General features: G+C 52.7%; 1 protein-coding gene across 8 annotated transcripts in view; it reads right to left on the bottom strand.

Moving 5' to 3' along the window:
- The window catches only part of UGT8 (UDP glycosyltransferase 8), a 51,073-nt gene extending 30,146 nt beyond the window's left edge, over positions 1-20,927 (bottom strand). The window contains exon 1 of one of the 8 annotated variants that reach the window (XM_081134766.1): positions 20,865-20,927. The gene's annotated coding sequence lies outside the window, so the exon portion shown is untranslated. Of the gene's footprint in view, positions 1-19,617; positions 19,931-20,240; positions 20,277-20,443; positions 20,652-20,864 lie in introns of those variants that run through there. The other 7 variants (XM_081134762.1, XM_081134763.1, XM_081134765.1 and 4 more) reach the window with 7 other exon arrangements.
- Positions 20,928-22,155: the final 1,228 nt, after the last annotated feature.

Here is a 22,155-nt window from a genome sequence, read left to right as displayed (position 1 = left end):
TTTTTTCACAATGAAGTGAGTTTATGCTGATTCCGGGGTCTGTGGCGGGAGAGATGGCGTGGCCAGTCTCGGGGACAGGGCCCAGCCTCCCAGGGGCTCTGCTGTCGCCTCTGCCCACTTCCAAGGAAGAAAACATTAGGGATCTGAAGTGGACCTGCTCTGAGTTCCCAGAATGAGATTTATGCAACAAGTTATTTCAGCAGTATGTCCGCTGCCTGTCACCACCCGCAAGTCCACACAGACGCAGGGGACGGGCCAGCGGTCAGGACGGCTCCCACGGGTGTGTCTATCGGGGCTGCGGGCACTCAGTCCAGGCAGCTACCGCTCAAACTGTCACTCACTCTGTATGTCACAAACAACTGGGGAACGAAACCAAAACAACTGTGGGGAAACAAATCCTTTCTGCATTTATTTTATTCTTCCTTTTTTACTTAATATTTTATTTCAGTCATTAATACAAAGTAAAAACAAATCACACAAAATGGTCTCTTTTTCAAACTGATTTTAGAGAGAAAGGAAGATAGAAACATCGATCAGTTGCCTCTAATAGGTGCCCCGACCAGAGACAAAACCGAAACCCAGGTAGTGCCTTGACCGGAAACTGACCACCAGACCCTTCCCATGGGACAAAGCTCCGACCAGCCAAGCCCCCCGCCGGGTCAGGATGTTCTGCTTTGAATGCAGATAGACGGACGAGTCCACAGGACGTTCCGTGATGAGAAATGGTCACCTCACTGCCCCACGAGGTGGCCTCAGCAGCTGCTGAGACGCTGCCATGTGCCTGGTGTGACTGAGAAACTGAAATGTAGATTTTATTTAACTTAGCCACATGTGGCTGGTAAAAAGGTAGAAAAGTAAAAAGACAGGGCAGAGATTCCATACACAGATTCTAGATTCTAGATTCTAGAAGTGACTACTCAGAAACACCAATATCACGGGGGAGGAGGTCTAAACTCTCTACTGGATCCCGTGTCCTCATGAGAAAGCACAGACAGGCCACACAGCATCATTCACGGTTACTCTGCTCAAAGGCAGGACCAGTTACGAAGACGGCAGGACTTCAGCCTCAGAAACGTGTCTGTGGTGAAGACAGCAACGTACACACAAAAGATCAGAATGACAGCAAAGACACAAAATCCACGTTACATAAAGTGATCAGAATGACAGCAAAGAAAGACATTCAGCTGCCGCCAAAGGAAGTCTGGGTTGTCAAATTGAGCAACTTTGTTCTTTTCCTACCTATATTCTTCCACAGTTCTGAAGTTTTCCACCAAAAACTACAACATCCATACCACACTCGGTGCATGCCCCGGAGCGCAGGAGCCTTCCTCTCATGCTCCCTCGGGAGTCAGTACGTTTAAAACATCAGTACGTTTGTTTGCTGGGCTCCGCTGCCTGCCACTGAGGCCACCACGGCTGCTGAACACTTGCTTCCAAGGGCACCAGATGCTCCTGATGCCCTCCTCCCAGAGGACACAAATGCCCTCCTCCCAGAACCTGTCTGGTGGGGCTTCTCTCTGGCACGGTCCTTGCTGACCCTCCTGCTCCAAACCCTGGGAGGCCGCAGCTCCACCACAGCCGGTCTGCAGAAAACCCCAAATCCACAGACATGTATGGATTTTGTCCTGCACATCAGTCCAACCCCCTGCTTTATATCACAAATGACTTCCATGAAGAAACAGCGCCCATTTCAATAGGGGAGCCACCCCGCAGCCTAGGGACACCTTTCAATCTAAGTGTGAATTAATTTGGGCAAAACAGGAAGGACACTGGGAAACACTTTGCTTCAGTGTTGCACATCCCACACTCATCCACGTGAGTGATCCCTGAAAGGCACAGGAGGGGCTCTGAGCCCTGGAGCCCCAGGAAAAATCATATCCACCGTGGCATCCTGGGGCTGGTGTTTATCACGGCGACACTCAAAGCACCCGCAGGGCCCTCTCAGGATGAAAACTACTCTGTGCACCCCTTACCTCTCCCTTTCCGCAGACACCAGGGTGTAACACCACACTCCCTGGTGCTTCCATCTACTTAATCAAAACAGTGGGGTCGCCGGTTTGGCCCCCCCTACGTGGAAGCGCCGCTCCTCCGGTTTCTCCCAGGGGACGTCAGCTCGCTAGTAACCGGCGACAGGGCACAGGAGGGCGAGCGCCCGCACACACGGCAACGCCCGAGCTGCAGGGAGGCGGTTTGGACAGCCAGCTCCCAGCAGGTCATTTCAGCCTCTCGTCCCAGGCGGGAACCTACCCAGGGTTTCCACTCCAAAGGAACGCCATGCAGGCCGTGGCAGCCGCAGGACCGTGTCCGCTCCGGCGGCCGGGCCCTCGGGAGGCGCGGCGGAGGCCTCAGCCTGGCCGAGCAGCTGAGCCCGTCCTTCCCGGTCCCGCACTCGGTGCTGTGTGGGCCTCGGACGTGAGCAAACGCGCCCATCCCACCTGCCCCCAGGTGAACACGGTCACAGTACCTTCTCCCTCCAAAGCCTCGGAGAAACCATCCAGACAGCAAAGACTCCCTGGGCATTAGTATTGGTGCTTCCAAGTAAATGGATTGCCCGGTACCCTGTTGGCACGGCTTAAGCCCCTGAAGGCAGAGGTTTCCGTGAAAGTGGGGCTGTTCCACTGCCAGCGCCTGAGCTGTGCCGACGCCCCCTGGGTGGACAGCTGCTTGTGCTCTGAGCAGGACGCGCCCCTGGGCCACGGCACCTCCACTGCCGCCTCGGCCGCTTCTTCCTTAACCTTAACGAACGAGCTCGTCACCAGGTCAGCCCCTTACTGGAGGCACAGAGGTTGGTTATGCGACTCTGGGAACGTTTCTGGGTGACAAGCTACGGTGGCAGGAAGAAGGGGCTTGTCCTGGGCGGCGTCTCACCTCACCTGCCGCCTGCTGGCCCATCAGGGCAGCGAGGTTCAGGCCCAGAAAGTGACAGGGAGGAAGCTGCCTCAGCGCTGGACCCACACACAGGCACGGAGGCGGCTGGGCGTGCACGGCCTCCCTCCTCTCTGGCCAGGGGAGCCTTCACTCTCGCCTGACTCATAGCCAAAGCCTCGAAGACCAGGTGCCCAGCCTCTGGCATGCCTGGTTTGGCCACACATGTGAGTTCTGGTCAGCGGGCATGGACGGAAGCCCAGGTGGAGCCTGCGTTTCTACCTTGTGCTCGGAGAGGTCCCACTCTCACCCTCCTGCTGGCTACAATGCGGACGCGGGAATGATCACCATCCAAAGGGAAGCCCACACCTCCCCATGGGGACAGGTGAGGGACAAAGACAAGGGCCGACTGGCTGGAGCCAGAGTCCCCGCCCCCAGCCCGTGCCCTGCCCACACCTGCCACACGGTGACTCAGCCACCTACTATTGTGAGTCCCGCTGCTCTTAATCTGCCCTTCAACCATCCTGGGTGTGCAGGACAGAGGACACTGCGGCGCATGGAGAGTCCTGGGCAGGCCGGGCGAGCTCGTCCCTGTATCCTGGGCCTGTGTCGCAGCTCAGGAGCACCACTCAGCCGAAGCCCTGCCTCCCCCACCCCCACACAACCCCTGCAGCCCAGGGGCTTCCTCTGCTCTCCTGCTGAGTCCACAAAGGATGCAGCCCTGCCATCTTCGGAGAGGAAGAGACTAGACTGGGGAGCCAGGAACATGAGCTGGGTGCCATCAAACCCACTTTCCATCCACCTGCAACCATTTATCAGCCAACTGCTGAAGATGAGGGGTCCCCCAAAACCACACGGGGGAAGGGAAACTCCATGACTGGGGGAGGGCACAGCGAGATCATTTAGAACTTTCAGGCCCTGAGGAGCAGGGGGCTAGCAGGTGCCACACCTGCAGGACTGAGGTCACAGCCCCGGGACGCCACAGCCAGCAGGCGGTAAGGAAAGAAGGTGCTCAATTCCCTCCCTCTCATCACACCCTGAGGCTCCTGCATCGTCTAGAAAGTCGAAGACACTGTATGGCCGCAGGGCTTCACTGCAGAAACAGGTCTGGCACATGCTGGACATGGCAGGCACCCAGTCACTTCTAGACGTCACAGGTAACCGTCTCCAGCCACCCACCAGTTCCACTCACAATGTCACCTCTGCCTGTTTAAATAGTGGGATTTTATCTAACAAAGTCATTTGAAAGGAGCATGGGAAATGTTCGCTTATTAACACTACATTCCTTACGCTAACCTGTCACTTATGGAAACAGGACTCACACAAGTTTTTGGAAACAGCACACAGGCAGATCTGTGTTATGCACACACTTCAAGGAATGACCGTCAGCAACACACTCAACACTCAGTTCCACCTGACGCAGAGGGTGCCCAGGGCTCACAGAAGCACCTCGGAGAGGAGAGGTTCCAGGAACCTTTGCCTCCACTGTCCACAGTGCTGCCCCATGGCCGCCGAGCAAGCACACTGACCGCTTCCCGCATGGCCAACTGGCACCTGCACTGTGTCCCAGACACGTCGGTGCAGGTGCTGAGGCCCAGAGAGAAACTCAATGCTCTGCTTATCGGTGACAGCTGGCCCAGTCTCCGACACCGGGTGGAGATAAGATAAAAACAAGAAAACAGAGAGGAAAAAGGGTAACAGGGAACCGGCGGACACTGTGCTGGAGCCCTGCTTGCACTGTGCCCAAGCAAGGCCTGGCGTGGAGACTCATCAACGACTGAACACAAACCACCACCAGGCCAAATGTTTCTCCAGCGCGTGTGTGAGCACTTAGGCTGGGGTGAGCACTCGGTGTGAGCACTCAGGGTGTGGGCACTCAGGGTGTGGGCACTCAGGGTGTGGGCACTCAGGGAGTGGGTACTCTGGGTGTGAGTACTCAGGGTGTCAGCACTAGGGCTGGGGTGAGCACTGAGAGGTGAGCACTCAGGTGGAGGTGGGCACTCAGGGTGTGAGCACTCAGGTGGAGGTAGGGTCCGGGGACCCAGAAGCTGCCCCTGTGACAAGCAGCTGGGATTGTGACCCCATCTCCCAACAACAGGCTGCAAGGCCATGGCATCGGGAACAGAAAGGCCTGCATTAAGGCTCGTGGTTGGGAGTCAGAGAGCTTAGGGAGGAGCCCTCAGGATGGAGAGAAAAGCAATCCCCAGTTTTCAAACATCCAGTACAAAGTGCCCCATCTCACGGGCGCACAAGCACAGCATATAAGGGCTGCGGCATCTCTTAACTTTCATTCCGTTTAATATCACACATTCAATTTAAACTAATTTGAACACTATTGAATTTGTAAAGTATTATCAATGTCACTTTAAAGAGATAATTAAAATAAATGTCAAGAGATTTAAAATTAAGGGCTTTGGATATGTGTCATATTTGGGTAGCCCAAGACTGTCTTTTCAGGCAGCTCACGCTTCAAGTTGCGTAGCTGTGAAGGTCGTGTCATTTTCAATGGCCCCGCGATGAAGTGCCTGCCCTACAGTGAGCGGGAAAACTAGTGTGTGCGGCACACACTTATGGGTCCCAAAGCATCAGCCTCTGTGATTTTAACTAAACTGAATTCTCATGCTCCTAAATGCCCATGTAGTAAGCAAAGTACAACATCACAAGCTTAGGATATAAAACTAACCAGGGAAGTTCAGACCAGGAGAGCATTTGGAAACCTGAACTGAAAGTCTCTTGCCCCCAAGATGATCGGACACTTTCTCGTCACATGAGAAAACTGAACTATCTTTAGTGTCACCAATCAGTGGTTCTCAAACTCTGGCAGGTGTTGGAACTGGCCCCAGGGAGAGCTTGGTAAAGCAGAGGCTGCTGGCTGCCTCGGAGGTTCCTTCTACAGGCCCGGGAGGGCCAAGAATCGCATTTCTAACAAATCCCCATGGGAGGCCGATCGCTGGTCCAGGGACCATCTTGAGAATTACTGATAGAGATAAAATTGTACAATTAAAACAGTGCCATTTTGCTTTGTGATAAAGACAACAGTAGTGTTAAAACACTGGATCTTTATTATATACCTAGTTTTATAACACAGGCACGTGTGTGCATTTAGGATGCAGACAGGTAATTAGATACAGAGACAGAGACAGATCGGCAGAGGCGTGAACGCACAGACACAGAGAAAAACACGGTGTCGGCTGTTTCTGAGAGTCGTCCACACCCGCTGGTGCCACGTCTCTCCAGGCAGCTGCGCCACGCGGCCGACCTTCAGCGAACAATCGGGATGTCTCTGCTGGGATCTGATCTCATCCTTACAGAAATGAAGTTTCATGGATATAACACGGGGCTGGAATGAGCCCCCAAGTTCTGTCAGGTATGCTCTTCTTTAAATAATAATGCTCGATTACTGTTAAGAATGTTTCGTTAGGTAGGACTCGTCCTGTCTTCTACTGGGATTTCACTGGTGGGAGTGGAAGAGACCCGATGGAACTCTCACCGTCTCCCTTACGAGGCAAATCCGCCCGTGGGGAAGCGCCCTTCTTGGCACCACTGCTGAGACCCCAAGGCCTCAGAGACGCACCAGGACCATCGCGCCGACGGCACTGCCTCCTGCCTGCTAATATCCTTTCCAACTGCTAGTTTCAGTGGGTTAACATTAACTACGGTAATATCAAGTCACAACACAACTGCAAGTGACCACAATTGTCTGGCCAGATAGAACCAAAACACAAAACTGTACCTATTTCCCTATTCGACCTCACATAGGTCTGCGCATGGAACAAGTGACAAGCTCCCCGTTGCTGTCTTGGACAATGCAGCACAATCACCAACCAAGATTCCAATGTGACATTCGCTAAAACGGGTTACAATACTCCCCGAGAAAGCCCTGGGAGGGTCTGCAGAGCTCAGAGTGCACCTGAGGCCCCCTTGCCAACAGGTAATGCAGAGCTCTGCGTTTCCAAACACCCGGGTCACACCCGATGCTCCAGGCGGAGCCAGCCCGAGGTCTGTGTGCACTGCGGCCACTGTCCTGAGTCCTGCTAACATAATGTACACTCCCTGAACTTGGGTACGTGACGTGCTTGTTACAAAACAATGACAAAAATTTTAAATGTGTTCTTTCATCCGGAAAATAAACCAGAGTCCCAGTTTCAAAACTAGAGGTAACTGACTTTAAACCCTCTTGCCCGGAGAGAAAGGGCCACGCGTGGGGGGGGGGGGCTTCCCTGAATCACATGGCAGTTCAGTCACTTTTTAAAATTCTGGGATACATAAATCAAAACAGTCGCCTTTGAAAACTCTAATAACGATCTCCTTACCCTTTACACAAATGTATGACTAAGTTAAAAAAACGGCAGTTTGGCTCCAAGGCTGAATGCTACCCTGTTAACAGCTGTGTGTGCAACGACAGCTGAATTAATTCCTACAGGTCACAGGTGCACACCACATGGCCAGGCAACCACAGGTCTGGTTCAGAACCTCCCTCCTCCGCGCCCTTCGCCTGGGGGCAGAGCCGTGGAGGGAAACAGGAACAGGAGGCAGGAGTGGTGTCAACACGAAAAATGGTGAAAATAATGCTGAGAAACGGAGCCATCGGGGCCCAGGCAGAGGCAGGAAAACCTGAACTGAACACTGTGAGGAGACCCCCGCGCTCCTGATGGGTGGGCCCCACCCCCCTCCTCCCCCTTCCACCCCCAGCCCAATTTATAATCAGTGGGGGTGTTGTCCTCTGAGTCCCTCCCAAAGGCAGGGATGCCCCCTCCAGGGCAGGCAGGAGTCAGAGGAGAGAATGTAACAGCAAAGAGGGGGCGCTGGAGCCCTTGTTTCTGGATATCCTACATAGTTTCAAAATTTGAACAGAAAGCATATTTGAAGCATAGGCTCCAAAAAAGTCTAAGTAATCAAAACAACACAGCTACCCCCCATGTCCTGAAGAATTATTTAAAACTGGCAAGCAACGGTCCCTCATCACTTCTTAGTAACAGTCTAATCTGTTTATTTCCTTATTTTTCCCCAGAAGCGATTTTGTAAACTTCATTCTTAGTCCTACTCCTACTGTCCTGCCCAGGAGACAAGTGACACAGGACCCCAGAACCTGGGCAATTTCCAAAGCAGGACAGGGCAGGGACAGGGAGGCAGCTCTACCTGCTGGAGGAAAGGTCTGGGTGAGGCTATCTTCATCTCCAACTCTGCTCCCAGCTGCAGGCGGACTACAGCAGGGCAAGCTAGAGAGAACCACTCGACACTGTCACTTTCCAATGCAGAGCTCAAGGACCTGCCATGTGGCCTCCACAGGCTGCGAGCCCTCTGCTGTGACTGAGGACCGGCCCTCTCACATACAGAACAATTCATTTAAAACCAGAGGAAGTGTCTCTAGTTTAAATGCTGCAGTTTTAGAAAAGCAACAGAACAGCAGCATAGAATGCAGAGGAAATCCGGGTGGGCTGCTTTGCTGCCCCACAGGCAGGGATGCTGTGCCCCCGTCCAGGGCGCTGGGGGCATGAAGCCTGAGCCCACCCCCAGGAGCTCACCCCTTGGAGGGAGGCTGACCGGAGCGTCAGGGCATCGTGGACAGACACCGAGATGAAAGGCAAAGAGGCAGCACTGGACTGGCCGAGCCTGGAGGGCGAGCACTGGACAGTTCCCAGGACCAGCAGGACCCTCCCAGTGCGGGCACCCGGGCGGACAGAGGGAACCTGGAGGGGGAGGAACAAATGAAGGAGGTCGGCCAGGTGGACAGGAAGGAGCCCTGAAGGCCAGGGTTTCCCATGCGGACAATGGCACAGCCAGATGTCACTCAAGGGAGGCAAGTGGCTAGGCAGTGAGGACGACTGAGGGATGGAGAGCGGAGGGGTCCATGGCCAAGGACGTGAGGGAGAGGCACTGTGAATGGATGCGGACACGGAGGGACAGCAGGTGGACAGTCTTCATGACGAGGATGGTGCCTGGGACCGGACCGGACATAGGGATCAGGCAGAGGGTGGGCTCCAAACACCAAAGTCCGTCCCCTGAAGGTGATGCCAGGAGGGGATGAGACTCGGGTTTGGAGGCTGAGCGGGCACCCTGAGGCCTGGAGAGAGTGCTGAGAAGTGAGAGCTAGACCCGCCATGTATAAACAGGTGAGTCACCTCCCCAAAGGAGCAGCCTGAGGACCGAAGTACAGGTTTGGGGATGAAGATGCTGGGAAAGACCACAAGGCACAGCCAGAGGGGCAGGGGGAATGTGTCAACAGCCGGGAGGGAGATCACAATGGGGACTAGAGGGACTGAAAGGTCACGTCAGGCATGTCAAGGGTTAAGGTCTCAGCAGGTGGCAGGTAATAGACAGGCAGGGTGCTAGACAAGAGTGGGGTTCTAACTCAAGATCCCCAGACTGTCCTCTGACCTCCAGGAGCTCCGGAGGGCAGTGTCCACCAGCCACGTGTGCGAACCCTGCCCACCTGGTGGAGAGCGCTGACCACCTGGGCAGTGGCGCTCCCTAGGGCCAAATGGAGCAAATGGAGCAGGTACCAGGGAGAAACCTGGTTGAGGGAGACTGTTCCCTGTGGTTCAGGGGAATGGAAGATTTCCATGACAAAGTTAACGAGCCATGACCGCAGCCCAGTGTCCCAGAAAACCTGGCCAGCTGCTGGGTGGCCCCACTGTGGGTACTGAAGGCCACAGGCCTGTGTCTGAATCCACCAAGTTCTTGGGTGAGCACTCTGGTCCCTGCAGGGGCTCCCGCCTCCAAAAGCCCATGCCCTCTCCACCTGTTCTCAGCCCCCATCTCCCCACAGTCTGCTCTCTCACTCTGGCCCCATTAACTGGTATTTTCAGAGCCAGGGGTCAATGGAGCCTGACAAGCATTCATCTTCTCTAAATAGCTTCACCCTCCCCACATCCACAAGTCCCAGGCTCCCCTCTGAATGAACAGGCAAACCTGTCTGACCAGCTCTGGTCCCAGCTTGCTCCCAGGGGCTGCAGCGCACCTGAGCTGGGCCCAAAGCAAACCAGGGAAAGCAGGGAAAGACCCAGGGACTGGGGGCACTGCCAAGTCCAGGGCAGGAAGGCACAGCTCCCTGTGGCTACAAAACATCCTCCCTGTCCAGTCCTCTCTTCTGACTGATGGACATCTGTCCACATTTCTCTCCTGAACGACAGGCACCGCCACAAGGAAGGGGGCGGGGCAGCCTCAGACTAGTTTAGATTCACAAGAGGAGGGATTGGGGTGGATGTGACCACGTCCCCGCTGTCCACCTGTGCTGGTAGCTGCGTGTTTGCTTTCCCCAGATGAGGAAAATCTAAATTTGCAAATCAGATTAATCAAAACAGACATCCTGTTCACAGAAAGGTTACTTGCTTTAAACAGCGAGGTCTCTAGGTGCGTGTGAAATACAGTGTCCGTGCAATCACTGTCCACACTTTCCTGTAAAACACCTCAAATACAGGGAGAGTATAAAGGTGAATGTAACAAACACTGTCCCCATAATCTACAGTTATTAAGATTCTGCCCCTTTTCCTTCAGGTTGCGTTGTGAATTTAAGATTCTAAACTCTGATTCCATCTATAGGAACTGAATTTGTGAGTGCGCACAGCCCCTCCGGCCCCGCGCTTCCTCTGGCTCTCACCCCCACAGAACGCCAGGCTGGGCGCCCCAGCTCCTCCTGCCCCGCCCGGAAGGCCACCCCTCAGGGCGAGCCCAGGGAGAAAAGGGACAGCAGGAGGAGCCAGAGGGCGTCCCCACCTGGTTTACCTGCCACCTGACACAGGGCAGGGGAGGTAGGGGAGCTCAACAGAGATGACACCTGGCCAAGCCCTGACCGTCCTACCTGGTTCCTGACACGGGTGGTGCAGCAGGGGAAGGAGGGGGGGACGAGGGTGAGGAGGGGGGAAGGGGAGGGAGATATGGGGAGAGGGGACAGGGTGGGGGTGAGGGTGAGGGTGGAGGATGGTGATGGGATGAAGGTAGGGGTGAGGGTGAGGGTGAGAATGGGGATGGGGATGGGGGTGGGGGTGAGGGTGGGGGTGGAGGACGGTGATGGGATGAAGGTAGGGGTGAGGATGAGGGTGAGGGTGAGGGTGAGGATGGGGATGGGGATGGGGGTGGGGATGGGGATGGGGGTGGGGGTGAGGGTGAGGATGGGGTGGGGGTGGGTATGGGGATGAGGGTGGGGATGGGGATGAGGGTGGGGGTGGGGATGGGGATGAGGGATGGGATGGGGATGAGGGTGGGGGTGGGGATGGGGATGAGGGTGGGGATGGGGATGAGGGTGGGGATGGGGATGAGGGTGGGGGTGGGGATGGGGATGGGGGTGGGGATGGGGATGAGGGTGGGGGTGGGGATGGGGATGAGGGTGGGGATGGGGATGAGGATGGGGATGAGGGTGGGGATGGGGATGAGGGTGGGGGTGAGGATGGGGTGGGGGTGGGGATGGGGATGAGGGTGGGGATGGGGATGAGGGTGGGGGTGGGGATGGGGATTAGGGATGGGATGGGGATGAGGGTGGGGGTGGGGGTGGGGATGGGGATGAGGGTGGGGGTGGGGATGGGGATGAGGGTGGGGGTGGGTATGGGGATGAGGGTGGGGATGGGGATGAGGGTGGGGGTGGGGATGGGGATGAGGGATGGGATGGGGATGAGGGTGGGGGTGGGGATGGGGATGGGGATGAGGGTGGGGATGGGGATGAGGGTGGGGATGGGGATGAGGGATGGGATGGGGATGAGGGATGGGAATGAGGAATGGGACCAGGATGGGGACGGGGATGGGGACAAGGACGAGGATGAAGATGGCAGGGGAAGGATAGGGAGACGGAGGAGGTGGCGGCTGAGGGAGCTCTGACAGGTCCAAGCTTTCTAACGTTCCCTGGTCCCTGGGAGAAGCTGCAGCCTCTCTCTTTGCCTCTTGCTCAGTCGCCCTGTTCTGAGGTCTCTCCTCTCCTTCCCCATGGATCTCACCTTACTTGGGGTCTACCCTGAGCAGAACACAGTGGGGAAAGAATCTCTGCCCTTTCTCTTCCAAATTCATTGTCACCCTTCCTGTCTCAACCAAGGCTTTATGGAGCCACCACCACAGCGCGCCGTGGGGGGAAGAAACCCTCCTGCTGCCTCAGCCCTGGGGGCCGCGGGCACAGGCGTCGCAGGGCGTGGAGCTCCGGCTTCCCCCCCTTCCTCTGCACACTGGGCTCCCAGGCTACGCTGTCTCTGTGTGAGCATGGACAGTCAGCATTTACCAACACGTACCTGCCTACTTTCTCATTTTAAAAAAAGAAAACCAAAACAAAAACGGGGGGGTTAGAGAAGGTCAGCAAAGGGCGGGTTTGAGATGTCTGGGTGGGTGAGTGGGCATTGTGACAACATGGCTTCTCCTTTGGCGTGTTTAATTGTGATGTCTAACGGAAATCCTTGCAATTTAAGATGACACTTTTAAAATAAAATTCTCTCCTGACGATGACTTGAGCCCTGCCGCTCAATGGAGAATTAGCAGAACCTGTAGGGTCTTACTTGGAATTGACATTCTCTATTGTAATTTTTTTCCTGTTTACTTTTAAATTTCCTTTTTGTTTCGCTGGAAAGGAAAAGATGATACTCAGTTTTAAACGTTAAAAGTGTACAAGTTGCTTTGTTACAATAAAACTAAATGTGTGTACACAGAAAAACAAAACCAAAAAAACTGAATTTGTATGCAATTTTCCAGGGACATGTTACAGAAAACACAGCATATTTGAACACTTGATCCTACTTTCTTTTTTTAATCTTTTTTTTTTTAATTCATGGGAATTAAACCAAATGTTTTGTTTAAACTAAAACATCTCACTTGGAGGAAGGGCAGCCCCATGGTTATTACTTATAAAAGCAGTTGCAGCCAAGGCGATGGCTAAAAAATTATAACTTGGTCATAAGTATTACATTTCTTCACGACAGGATTGAAAGTGCAAATTTTATACATATTTAGTAATAATAATATTACAGAATCAGGAAAATATTTACGAGATGCAGACTTATTCAGGAAGTGGAAGCCTACAGGTGCACGTCTGTTATCTAAGTCAGGGGGAGCAGGTTACACCTTCAGAACAAAACCAACTCAGCAATTACACTGCAGGTAAGCAGCAGGAAGCCTCAGAAAACAGTGTCTCCAGAATGTCCCTGACTGACAGGCTTCCCACCCAATCCAAGGGTTAATACTGCTCACATCTGCAACCTGACCGCAGGACATGCCACCCCGACACCTGGAGGCTGGGTCTGGGTTCTGCGCTCTCTCATGTCCCCCTGGACATCAGCTGGGCCTCTGTCACCTGCAACGGACAGTATGCAGTCTGAACCTAAGCTAGTAGACACACAGCCTGCACCTGTCAGGAGTCCACACCTGAACCTCTGGCATAGATGGCGTGCTCTGCAAGGTGGGGCCATCTTCCTTGGGGTCAGCACAGAGGAGAAGAACCAGCCAAAGGCAACTCCGAACAGCAAGTCCCGCCCACAGAAGTGTGGCCAGAGGATTTCAGGGGAAGAACACATCACAAACTAGATACTGCACTGAAGGACTTCAGTTCACCTTAAAAATATGGACAACTTAACCTCATTTTACTCAGAAAAACATTTAATGGATGTCCTAAAAACTGTGTCCTAAGTGCTATGGAAACAAAAGATGGTATGTAACGAAGCAGACAAACTAAGCTCAACTAAAAGGAATAATATTATTATAACCAATACTCCTAACAACGAGTCACAGTGAACGACATGCACTGTGCTCAGCTGTTAATGGTTCTGAAACCAGCTCATGCATGTGAGCATTTCTTCAATCTACCCACCAGTCACAGGTAAGAAAGTAAACACAGTAAAATTACTCTAGTTTAGATGCTTATCTCCAATATAAAGCATTGCTTCATCCAAATAGAGAAAATCCTAAGGAAAGAAGTAAATCCACTTTAAATATGAGTGCAGTGGGCGCATTACCAAAACAGCCACACCAGGTAAGCAACTGCTCTCCAGTGTTGGTTTTTCAGACCCAATAAGATCAGAAAGTGCCTTTGAATCATCAAATATTAAGTTATAGTTGGTTCAATTTAGTATGTCTTGCTTTTTGTGTTTTCAGATTATTTTAAAAAGAATAACCCTTCTCCTCATTAAATTATCTAAGAAACCTGAACTCACAATATCAAGAATATTTTAAAGACATTAAAAATCTCTACAGTAGGATTAAAGGTGGCAGGGGACTGAGTGGAAGCTACACAGACAATCTCCCAGGACCAAAATGGAATTACAACTAAAATATAGAAAAACCACCCTGAATAATCAACTGAAGATGAGCTAGACAGCACCCTCATAACCAAGAAGGAAAAGGGGAGACACATAGAAATGTGTAGGAAGTGCGGAGGCAAGAGGGCTGGCCGGGCTCCCATAGGCAGCAGCTGAAGGTCAGGAGGGAGATCACGGCTGTGGGAGGGCTTCCACTGAGGACTCTGGGGCCTAAACCCCAGGCGGCGCTCCCCAGTCCAGAGCACCAGAACTACGAAAGGAGCCCATATAACGTCTGCCTGTGGAAAGCAGTCAAGTGTCTGTCTGCCAGGGAGAGACAGCTGGAAATGCAGGCTCCCTCTTAAAAAGCCAATGCCAAAGTTTCATGTGCAACCACTCACCTCAGGCTCCAGCAGAGGGAAGGCAGAGTGTACTGGAGCTGTGTGAGGAGAAGCCAGGATTCTGGGCTGTGGACATAGAGCTCAGAGGGTGGCAATCTGGATTCCTGTGCCGAGTCATTCCCCCAAACTACAGAGGACATCTTTCTCAGGCAGACCTTTACCTTCCAAGCAGCTTTTGCCTGAGGGGGAAGCAGTTGCTCAGTCCTGCTGGAAAACCTCTCACTCAACCCAGAGGAGTTCCTACAGCCTGAGGCCCATTAAGAGACTGATAACAATCAGCTGCCCTACCCTGTGAAGTTTCTATGGCCTGAGGCTCATTAAGAGAATCAGATTAATCAGCCTGCAGGCAGAGGCAGACCTCAGGGTACTTAGAGTCTTTGCCTGATCTGCTTTTGGACCCAGGGCTTGGAAAATCAGACTTTGGTGAGCATCTTGGTCCTGTCCAACTGCACTCAGCCCCAGCAGAGCAGACCTCAAGCCCAGCATTGTTGATAGCTCCAAACAGGGTACTCAGGGCCAGTCACAAACTGTGTCTGACACTGGCCTGCACCAGAGACCTTCCAAAAAGGCTGAGAGTCCTAGCAGATCTACCTAATACATAGAAACAAACCCAAACAGGCAGCCCAAATGGGGAGACAAAAAAACAAGCCCCAAATGAAAGAACAAGAGAAGTCTCCAGAAACAGAGCTAAATGAAATGGAGATAAGCAATCTATCAGATATAGAGTTCAGAATACTGATGGTAAGGATGCTCAACAGCATGAAAAAAGATATGGAAACTCTGAAGGAAATTAAGAATGACATAGTAGAAATAAAGAATACATTAGAAGGAATAAACAGCAGATTAGAGGAAGATGAGGATCAAATCAGTGAATTAGAAAACAGGGTAGAAAAAAATCAGTCAATCAGAGATCCAAAAAGAAAAAACAATTAAAAAACCAAAGGACAGTCAAAGGCAGCTGGGGGACAACATGAAATGTAACAATATTCACATCATAGGAGTCCCAGAAGAGATAGAAAGTAAGCAAGGGTTAGAGAATCTGTTTGAAGAAATAATGGCAGAAAACTTCCCTAACCTGGTCAAGGAAAAAGTCACACAAGTTCAGGAGGCACAGAGAGTCCCAAGCAAGAAGAACCCAAAGAGGCCCACACCCAGACACATCATAATTAAAATGCCAAGAATTAAACACAAAGAGAGAATCTTAAAGGCAGCAAGAGAAAAGCAATTTGTTACCTACAAAGAAGCTCCCATAAGGCTGTCAGCTGACTTCTCATCAGAAACTCTACAGGCCAGAAGAGAATGGCATGAAGTATTCAAGGTAATGCAAAACAAGGATCTGAAACCAAGACTACTCTATCCAGCAAGGCTATCATTCAAAATAGATGGTGAAATAAAGAACTTCCCAGACAAAAAAAAGGCTAAAGGAGTTTGTCACCACCAAACCAGCATTGCAGGAAATGATAAAGGAACTGATGTAAGAAGAAAAAGAAATAGAGAGAGAAACATAGGCATAAAGAATTTAAATGGCAATAAAAAAGGACCAATTAATAATCACCTTAAGACTTTAAGGGAGAGATCAACAGTAATACAGTCATAGTCATGGACTTCAATACCCCACTGACTTCACTGGATAGATCTTCAAGACAAAAATCAACACAGAAACAGTGACTCTAAGTGGAATACTAGATCAGATGGATTTAACTGATGCTTACAGAACATTTCACCCCAAAGCTGCAGAATATATTCCTCTCAAGGGCACATGGGTCATGTTCAAAGACAGACCACATGTTAGGACACAAAAGTCTCTACAAGTTCAAGAAGACTGAAATCATATCAAGCATCTCAAATCACAAGGGCGTGAAATTAGAAATCAACTATAGTAGAAACACTCAAAGACATTCAAATACATACAGGCTGAATAGCATGTTATTAAACAATGAATGGGTTACCAATGAGATCAAGAAAGAAAGCAAAAACTTCCTGGAAACAAATGAAAATGAACACACAACAGCTCAAGATCTATGGAACACAGCGAAAGCAGCCATAAAAGGTAAGTTCGTAACACTACAAGCCTACCTCAAAAAGCAAGAAAAATTTTTAGTAAACTATCTAACCCCACAACTTAAAGAATTAGAAAGCTCCCTTGTGAAGCCATCTGGACCCGGGCTTTTGTTTGCTGGGAGTTTCTTTATTACTGCTTCAATTTCATCAGTTGTTATTGGCCTATTCATGTTTCCTGATTCTTCCTGATTCAGTTTTACATGATCTCACTCACATGTGGAATCTAATAAACAACATAGACTGAGGAACAAAATAGATCCAGAGACATAGAAGCATAGAACAGACTGATGAGTCTCAGTGGGAAGGCGGGGCTGGGGAGTGAGTGAGGAAAGATTAATCAAAGAACTTATATGCTTATATACATAACCCATGCCACAGACAATAGTGTGGGAAGGCCTGGGGTGGGGGGTTGGATGCAAGGTGGAGGAGATCAACTGTGGGGAAAAAGAGGGGATATCTGTAATACTTTCAACAATAAAGATAAATTTTTAAAAATTTTTTTTTAAAATGTTTACGATTTGGTTACCAGGTGTGTGCACTGACCCTCGTGTCCTGAGGAGGTGGCCTCTCCCCACCCTCTTCTCAGGACCCATCCCAGTTCTCTCAGCTCCCTTCAGAATCTCCAACTGCCCTATTCTACTATCTTCTTACCCAAAAGCTATAAATACAATCGCGGTTTCATCCTAAATGCATCATTTAATCTCCTCCCTGGACCCTGAGAGCAAGTGTGGCCAGAAGAAGCATCCCCATGGATGACGAGGTAACCAAGTGACCAGGAAGCAGCTGGCACCTCCTGCCACAGACCAGGGACCTTCAGGCACAGAGCTGGCAGCCCTCTGGCCTCACTGAAGCCCATAGGTGGGCGCTTTGGTCCTCAGGGTACAGATGAGGAGAGGAACCAAGCCTGAATTCAAGGTCACAGAGCTCATCAGGGGCAGAGCCAAGGAGCCTGAGAACCTCACTTTTGTCCTTGAACCCTGGCTTCCTGAGATTCTTCCCCTTTCAGGCACTAAGGAGCTACTGGCCACTCTCCTTGCCTCTCGCTCTGCGCCTTTTCTGCCCAACTCATACATTGGGGGACCTCCCAGGCTTCTTTCCCTCTCACTCTTGGTACCTGCTTAGGAAGACCTAGTGGCCTCCCTTTTACAGCCACTTGTATGGTGAAAACTGCTAAACTATCCATCCGTCGTCCATCAGCACAGACCCCGTCTCTCTTTATAAGGCCCTAGCCCCATCCCTCCTAAGTGCGGGTCCCGTGCCATGTCCTCAGATGCAGCCTTCTCGAGGCGGTGAGGCATCTGCCCATCACATCACTCCTTTGTTTAAAATCACTCAAAAAGAAATGCCCCACTGACCGGTCTCTCACGTCACCTCCTCCCGAAGTCCCCCGTCCCGGTGGAACTGGCTGCTGAGGGTGCTCTCACTGGGGCACCCGCTGGACTGTACTTACTGAGACCAGCCTGCTTTTCCCCTCCTCTCCCCAAGCCCGCAGGGTCTGCACGTCTGCGAAGCCCCCACAGCGGAGCCCCGTGCCCAACGCCTGGTGTGCTTCCTTCCCATGAGCCTCTGCTGAGCGGGGAGAGAATGTGTGTGAGCTGCTCTGGCTTAGAAGATGGAATATTATTGCAAAATAACACTGAAGTGGCTGACCCCACCCTACATAAGGCCCCCAGGACCAGGGGACGGGAAAGAGCACCTACACTCCCGGTGGCCAGTGAGCGTCAGCCAAAAGCCGTACACACCGCACAGCACCACCATTCCCAGTCACACCCAGTCCAGGCCCACGGGCAAAGGAAGCACTAGGGGGCTGCGCAACTTCTCAGAAATGTAGCGATTTTCCAGAAGTCTGAACTGCCTGAAAGTAAGACACCCCTCTAGAAACCTCATAATACATATTCTATAAAACCATGCTAAACCCTCCCTCTGGAACCTCAGCCACTCGGCTCACGTCCAGCCCAGAGACACAGCTAACAGCCAGCAGACCTGAGTTCAGGCTGTGCACACGGCAGCAGCCCCCAGGATTCACCGGGGAGACAGGTAACCCAGCAGCAGGCTCGCTCGCAGCCTGACGGCCCCTGAAAGTGATAGCTGATGACAGAGGGGGATCTGGAAAAGCATAAAAAGAACCATTCTGCCTGCATTCTAGTGTTTCAGGCGGCTGCGATCGCTGGCTGTGGACAAAGCCGTTCTCCCAGCCTTGGCGACAGCACCCTCCGTTCCCGTGAACTCATGGTCACAGGGACAGCCCAACGAGACACCAACAGTCAGGGAGCAAACAGGAGTGTAAGACTCAGAAACAGCTCGGCTCGTTTGTTTTAACAGCAATTTTTAAAGGTTCAGTAATTAATGGGGTAAGGGGTGAGCTATTTAGAAAATGTGCTCATTAAATAGCAACCACCCAGATGGTGTCGGTGTCGAATACCTGAGATATTTTACTTTTGCAAAACAACCCCACGACCGTTCTCTCCCTGTGGTGTACTCTGAAAAGCTAGCGTGAGCCAAGCAGCATGGAGTCCCTATTATTGATAAGTACACACAAAAGTAACTTTGACAAGAATCTGAGAATTGAGAGAGGTATTTCCTTCCTTTGTAATCAATATTTAACTGCCAGCTGATGGGTATGGAAGAGGAACCATGAAACGTTTTAAGTGATTTAAAATCAATGTGAACCATCAAACTCTTTACACAAAATATCTATTTTACAAAAAATATTTTTGTTATAAGTATCTTTATGCTTAGTGGTTTATTCTAATACATGCATTAATACACTTTAGATTTAAGAGTTTGAATCTCTACAATCGTATCACCCAGAAAAATCCAGAGTGTTTCTATTCACTGAAGCTCTAGGGATCTCCCACTAACCACCACGGCACCCCGCTTCCCAGGGCACCCGGCTCCAACACCAGATGTCACCCACCTGGCGTGTGGCCTGCAGCTCCAACATTAGAGTATTTCCCCCTCGAATGCTCCAGAACACTTGCTCAACAGAGACTCAGTCCTAAAGCCTAACTTCATACTGCGGGGAGACCGGTTCCACAGCCCGCTGCCTCCCTCTCTAGACAAAAACAGGCTGATTTACGACTTACTTCAGTTACACCAAGTCGGGCTCCGTTCAGGTGCATGACTTCCATTAATACAGAAATGTCCAGGGAGCAGAGGGACACCCCCTGACACTGTGAAGTCCCCATAAAGAACCACTTTCCACCCTTCCTTCCAGGGGCAGGACACGCAGTCCCAGTGCACACGTTTTCTAACACAAGATTATGAGAAATTAAGAGCAAATGCTGGCCTGTGGCCGGCTGGCACTCGGTCAGATCCCTAATCTTGAAAAGCTCTCTGTGCAGGGTGGCGGCCGAGCGCTTTCTTCCTTGTCTGGGTGGCACCCTGAAACGAGGCTGTGCCTATTACTCACGCTGCGCACAAGGGAGTGACTGGTCACCGCGGGAGACGCCCTCTGCTGCTGAGAGACCCCGCGCACCAGCCCCCTCCTGCCCGGGGGCCTTGAGGTGCTGACCCAGCGGTGCAGGTGCTGGTGCAGGTGCAGGTGCAGGTGCAGGTGGGGAGACAGGAACCCGCAGCCCCTCCCGGGATGCGCTGCGGCAGCACGGCCACCCCACTAACTCCACAAAGCTGGGTGCCCCGCCGCCCACACCTGCGCCCCAGACCTCGCATCCCAGCCCCTCACCCGGGCCGGGCAGCGCACGCCTACCCAGGGCGAGGTCCCCGCCTCCGCGGTCACTCGGGCGCGGGTGCGGTGGGGGATGGGGGACGCGTGCCGCCCCGGACAGCGCACCACCGCCGCCGCACGGCCACGCGGTGGGAGGGGGCATGGCCCCAAAGGTCCCAGTCCCCCCCCGCCACCCCGCCAGCCCCCCGCTGCGCTGCACCTGCCCTCGCCCGGCGCCCGCTCACCACGGCCTCGCTCCCCGGCGACGGGATCCGCCGAGCAGGTGTCGCCCCCTGCGGCGGCCGGGCGGGGAGACCCCGCGGCCAGCGCGGCCCTTCGCGCGCGCGGATCCCGGCCCACCGTCGACGGCGGGGCGCCTCCACCCCGGCCGCGCCCCCCAGGCCCCAGCGCCGCCGCTCCGGCGGGATCGCGGGCTCCGCTCGCCGGCTGCTCCGCCGCCACCCTCCGGACGAACTCGGCTGGAGCCCGGCCCCGAGCGCACGTGCCCCGCGCAGCGCCACCTGCGCCCCGCTCCCCGGCGCAAGCGCGCAGGGCGCCCCCGCCGGAAAGTTGAACTCGGGCCTGGGGGGGGAGGGGCGCGGGGGCGCGGGGGCGGGGCGGGGCTCCGGGGGCGGTGAGCGAGGACCCGCGGCCGCGCGGACCCACCTGCGTGCCGCCGGTCCCCGCGGTCGCCGCCGTCCGCCCCGCGGGCTCCGCGCTCCGGGAATCCGCGCCCCGCGCCGGCAGCGCGCTCCCGGCCGCCCCGCCGCGCACGCGCCCGAGCCGCGGCCCCGGGCGGCTTCCCGCAGCCGGCGGGACCTCCTGCCGCGACGGGAGCGGGGCGAGCGCTCGGCCCGTCCCGCGGGGTGGCCCGCGCGGGCTCGGACGTGCAGGGACGGAAGGACCGCCCCCCACGGACACGCTCTGCAGGTTAGGAACCGGGCGAGTGTGGAGACTCGGAGTATTCGCCAGCCTGTGCCTGACCAGGTCCCATCCTCTGCACTCCTCGGGTGACTGCACTTACAGGCGCAGCAGCGATAGACGCTAAACGCGCGAATAACAATGCCACGGACCTAAGCTAAGCGGTTCCTTAAAAGCTGTTCCCTCAAGTGTCAAGCATCAAGCTATGGTGCCTATTGATGATGCAAAGGTAAAATCTTGGTAAAAAAAATAATTAGAAATTAAGCAAGAACTTTAACTCATTAAAATCTAAAATGTGTGGCACAGTCCTTATACTTTTAATAATTTTGATTACATGACAGTAGACATTATTAGTGTGGATTTTAAAAAGGGGTTCTGTGGAAAGTAACCTCACAGGGTGAACTGATCATAAATTCCTACCCAGGCAGCTCATGGTGGGGAGTGACCCCCAGGCCGACAACAGTAACATCTCCTAGGGAAAGATTTTAAGCAGTCCTGCCCATTGCTCTAGTGCGTGCAGGTATCTCACCTTTGAAATGTCGAAAGTCATACCCTTGAAGGGGGGAATTAACCCTCAAGAGAGCACATAATCCTGGTAACCATCCTGTAATCCATCCCCGCCTTGCTTTCTCCCACCTTCTTGGAATCTTCCTACCTCCCTCCTTAATTTCAAATGTGCAAAATAAACTGCAAAAATGTTATTCCCAGGAACATTCAAGATCTTGCTCCCCAGCATATGTTGTTGTCATATGCTGTTGTTAAACTCTTAGAAAAATTTTCTACAGGTTTGGACGTTTCTTATGTCAACATTAGCTTATTCTTTATGTTTTATGCTAAAGCAGTATTTTTTTCATGATTAGAAAATGTCATCAATGAAACTTCTAGTACCCAATGAGTTAAATCTTTTAAAATAATTTCCAGAACTTGGTGATGAGCCCTTTTCAGAGTTGGTGCAGAAAACATAGGGATGGCCCATCTGTGGTAAGACCTTTAGGTTTCCGCCTCCCCCACTCACCCGACTAGGGTCCACAGGACC

Source organism: Miniopterus schreibersii, assembly GCF_964146895.1.
Source record: "Miniopterus schreibersii genome assembly, chromosome: 4".
NCBI classification, from domain to species: domain Eukaryota; kingdom Metazoa; phylum Chordata; class Mammalia; order Chiroptera; family Miniopteridae; genus Miniopterus; species Miniopterus schreibersii.
Note: the sequence above shows the minus strand (reverse complement) of the source record. Positions and strands in the feature narration are given on the sequence as shown.